This window comes from Mus musculus, chromosome 1 (genome assembly GCF_000001635.26).
Source record: "Mus musculus strain C57BL/6J chromosome 1, GRCm38.p6 C57BL/6J".
In the NCBI taxonomy this organism is placed as follows: Eukaryota; Metazoa; Chordata; class Mammalia; order Rodentia; family Muridae; genus Mus; species Mus musculus.
Genome location: NC_000067.6, coordinates 185,875,534 through 185,880,525, shown reverse-complemented (window position 1 = coordinate 185,880,525; position 4,992 = coordinate 185,875,534). Strand labels below are relative to the sequence as shown.

The 4,992-nt window shown below is 39.0% G+C and overlaps 1 pseudogene; it reads left to right on the top strand.

Annotated features, from left to right (window-relative positions):
• The first annotated feature begins 806 nt into the window (after window positions 1-806).
• Window positions 807-2,457, top strand: Gm9722 (annotated as a pseudogene).
• The last annotated feature ends 2,535 nt before the right edge of the window (window positions 2,458-4,992 follow it).

The following is a 4,992-nucleotide window of genomic DNA, read 5'->3' as shown; positions in this document are numbered from 1 at the left end:
CTTGACCTTGTTATGTCTAGAAAGCCAGCTTCACAGTAATGCCACCTTTATGTAGTCAATGTCTTTATCCTTCTCTTCTGTCCTTATGAGTCACACGCTGGGTTCTCATAGGAAGGCTATCATCTGAAAACCTTTTGTGTCTACCCTTCTGGTTTTAAACACTATAACTCACATGTCTTTGCCTAACTGTTTTTCTATTTATTCAACCATTCAGTTATGTGTGCAACTGTGTATTTATCTTTCTTCAGTTGCACTAGGGAGCAAAACTGAAGGTCTATACAAACTTGGTAAGCATTCTAATCACTGAGATATATCCCAGTCTCATCTCTGCTTTCCTAAATATGTAAAAACATAAAACTTGCACAAAACAGTGGGCCATGGTAGGATGTTTCAATGCCTGCATGCATTGTCTGATTTTTTTTTAAATCAAGTTAAATGTGTCTGCTCACATTTCTAACTACTTCTGCCTAGTGAAAATGTTCAACACTTTTCTAGACTTATAAGAGCCAAAGTATGTAATTTTCCCATCTGTCTTGGTCTCTTGGCCTTCATCTCTGAAGAGTTTTCATCTGCTTATTCTCCTTCCCCTCCCTTCCTCTTATCCCACCTGTAAAGTATGCTTTGAGTTTTGAAAAAGTCAATATTGGGAAATTCACATTCTTCATTACAACTGTAAATAGGGTTTTCTTGCTCTCTGTGTGTTATCAGTTCTTTCTCTGGAAGACTGTTCCCCCTGGGTCTAAGATTTGTGTAGCTAGACAGGAAATCTTCTCTTACAGTCCCAGGCCTACTTGAAGTAGACCCCTACACTACTTTCTCAAAGCAAAACTCAGCCTGCAGCTGTGACAAATAGAACCTCAGTTATTATAGGTTTGCACCTGGACTCTTCATTTATTATTCCTGTCATCTACCACAGCCTTTGCTATCCATGGCCTTTCTGATGACCCTATCTCTCCCTGTTCCCTTATGGCTTCCATCACATGCAAGTCCTTTTCTTTTTTCTTTCTGTCTTTTTTTTTTAATTTTAATTTTTATTTTTGCAAGTCCTTTTCTTTCCCTTTCTTGTATTTTCTTTTTTCCATCAAGGAACAATCTTCCTTGTGTTTTCCTTCTCCTCTAATTGAATTATTCTCTCTTGGGCTCTTTGACTCTGTGTTGGATCCAATGTTCCCAGCATCCCATCTTCTGTTCTTGTTGCTTCTCCATCTTCAACTGAAGCATTAGTAAAGCAAATACTGCCCTTCTCCACCTGCACGCACAGCTGTCTTTGCTCTCCACCTGCAGGCACAGCTGCCCTTCTCCACCTGCAGGCACAGGTGTCCTTCTCCACTTGCAGGCAAACATTCTCGCCCTTTTTTCATATCTATTGACACACAGGTTCATTTTATTTTATTTCATGCTTGATTTGTTGTTTGTTGTTTTTGTAGTGTAGTGTAGACCAGGTCTTTCTACATTCTTGACACAGGCTCTAATTCTCAGTTACATCTCAGCTCAGCACTTGGGCAAATTTAGAAACTGAAGAATCCTTGTAACAATTTTCTATTAAAATACCATAACTTGGAACGAGGCAGGTGACATCCAGAAATTAAGAGTTTTTTGAGACCCAGGAGGTCGCGGACCGGTGCTCCGCAGCTGTCATCATGCCACAAAATGAATATATTGAATTGCACCGCAAACGATATGGATATCGTTTGGACTACCATGAGAAAAAGAGAAAGAAAGAAGGTCGGGAGGCCCATGAACGTTCAAAGAAGGCAAAAAAAAAAAAAAAAAAAAAAATGATTGGCCTGAAGGCTAAGCTCTACCATAAACAGCGCCATGCGGAGAAAATACAAATGAAAAAGACTATTAAGATGCATGAGAAGAGAAACACCAAGCAGAAGGATGATGAGAAGACGCCGCAGGGAGCAGTCCCCGCCTATCTGCTGGACAGAGAGGGCCAGTCGAGAGCAAAAGTCCTTTCTAACATGATTAAGCAGAAACGGAAAGAAAAGGCGGGGAAATGGGAGGTCCCGTAGTCTACCCAAAGTTCGTGCCCAAGGAGAAACAGAAGTATTGAAAGTTATTCGATCAGGAAAAAGGAAAAAGAAGGCATGGAAGAGAATGGTTACTAACGTCTGCTCTGTTGGTGATGGCTTTACAAGAAAACCACCTAAATATGAAAGATTCATTAGGCCTATGGCTCTACGTTTCAAAAAAGCCCATGTCACACACCCTGAGCTGGAAGCTACCTTTTGCCTGCCTATTCTCGGTGTGAAAAAGAATCCATCATCCCCATTATATACAACCCTGGGTGTGATCACCAAAGGTACAGTTATTGAAGTGAATGTGAGCGAGTTGGGCCTTGTGACACAAGGAGGCAAGGTGATTTGGGGAAAGTACGCCCAAGTTACCAATAATCCTGAGAACGATGGGTGCATAAATGCGGTCTTGCTGGTCTGACAGTGACGTCACTCACATGTCATTCCACTCACTACTGAAGACTACACCCTGTCAGGAAAACACTGTCCCTGGGGTCTTTCTGAACCACCGAGCAGCCTTACCCCACGTGCAGTCATCAAGTATTTACTAAGTTGTAAAGGAAAATAAAACTGCCCAGTTTGAAAAAAAAAAATACCATAACTTATAAGAACATGAGTCTGGCCATTATCCCTTTCCATATTACGTGGAGATTTCTTTATCTTAAGTACTTAATAGCTTCTTTGGGTTTTATTGTTGATTTTGAATTTATAATAAAAGAAAATCATAATAATAAAATAAAATCTTTTATTTGAATATTTTCAAAACTTGTTGACATCTTAGAAAATAATCCCTTCTCCTCACTTTCCATCCCATTTTTCTTTAGTATATGATATGCAGTATTATTTCAAAATGAATAAATATGTTTTCAAGTTATGTAACTATAACTTCTAGCATAGGAAATATAGGTTGATATAATCTGCATGTATTGATTAATACACAATTTAGCTGGGTTTGGGACCAGATAGATTTGCTTTCTGGTGTTCTTCTACCTTGTTGCTGTGAAGTTCCAGCATCTTGTGCGTGTTTGTTCATACTTGCTGACATCTTCTAGGAATGCCAGGATGAAACTGCTGGGTCATCAGGTTTGAATTTATAACAAACTGTTACTTTTCCTCATGTTGTCTGCACCACTGTGCACCCTCCTGTGTGAGAATCCACGTTGTTTCATAGCCTCACCAGAGTGTGTTTCTGAAGTCAGCCATCCTAGTGGGTGTATGTGGTATTTTATTATGGCTTCAATTTGCATTTTTCCGATGAGTAATGATGGTCAGCCATTTTCACATGTGCATGGAACTTTGGATCGCCTTTTTAAGAAAATTTTTCTATGGTGTTTTATGCATTGAAAATTGCATTACATATATTTCCCCATTGTATTTTAGGGGTGATTAAATGAAATGAGTGATCTTTATTGCATTCTATGGCTTGTTTGCCTTCTTTTAAGGCACTTTTTATGTAGAAAGGGATTTTAGGTTTACAGATAGCTACGTTCTGAATCTCTTAATTTGTGATTAATGTCTATTGAAAAAATTTGGGGACCAACTATGTAGCTAAGTGGTAGGCTGTGTGACTGGCACAATTGTGGCGCCAGGTTCAATCTCCAGTGCCACAAAAGTAAAAATCAGAGAAAAAAAAATTTCCCTATGTTTGTTTCTGAACATATTCATTGCCTTCTTTTAATTTAAAAGCTTTGTTTTTTGGTTTTTTTGGTTTTTTTGTATTTCATATTTATGTTTGCCATCTAACACAAATTGGTTTCTATGCAATGATATGAGCTCACTGTAGTAGCATAGGGTCATTTTATCACATATTATTATTCCATTGCATCAGTATCTTCTATTGACCACTCTTTCTGGTGAATTCCATCACCAGTTTTGTGGTGAGTCTACTCCCTGCATTCATATGGAACTTTCTGGGCTCAACTCTCTCCCATTTTTCTGTTTGTCTCGCTCCATACCAATACCACATGCCCTTAATAGTGGTTTTTATTGTGAGTCATAAAATTTGTTGGGGAGTTGGGAATGATGAGACTCCCAGCACTCTGAAGACTGAGGCAGGATGCTCAAGAGTTCAAAGTTAGCCTGGGTTGCAAAGAGAGTTAGAGGATACTTGAACTACACAGGGAGAGCTATTTTTAAAGGGAGGTGGGGCATAAAGGGGCTGAGGAGATGGCTAAGCAGGTAAAAGTGATTGCTGCCAAGGCTGATGACCTGAGTTCAATCTTCAGAACCTATGTAAAAAGCCTAATGCAGAGCTCTTTCTTAATAATAATAATAATAAATGATGATGATTATAACAACTTACACTTAATTTGTACATGAAATACAATTTCAAATTACTCAAATTAGATTCTATTTTTATAATGTTTGTTTTCTAACTATGTTCCTAGATTCTCTACAAATATGCTTTCTGATTACTTTGTTTAAGAAGAAAAAATCATGCTCCTTTATGCCCCTTTTTGTATATACTTAGCAATGCCTACTTGTCCATTCATATTTAAGAAATAACTTCTTAGCCAAAAGGATCTCCTCTGTGGTGTGGGCCCATTGCCTTTGGTCTCTTCCTGAATAAGAATCTATATGCCAGCATGAAACAGCAGGAGAGACCCCTGCCTACCAGAAGGATCCCTGAACCGGCAAGAGTGGGGAAGCCAATAGCAGCAGGCTGCTGCCCCTTCTGTATAAAAACTAAGGACTGTGTGATTCCCCTTACAATGTATACATCAAAGCCTACTCTCCCTGTACTGTATTGGGACCTGTGACAATGTCATTAAGGTTGAATGACATCATCAGGACAGTCCCATTCTGTTCTGTGTACTTGCACAAGCCTAGATGGTATAGAATACAATATATGGAGGCTATATGCCATTGTTTCTAGGACCATGCAGACACACACACACTTCATAGGCCAATCAAGCATAAAAGAAAAATGATGTAATCACAACATCCATTCCACATGAGATGTAGGAAGCTA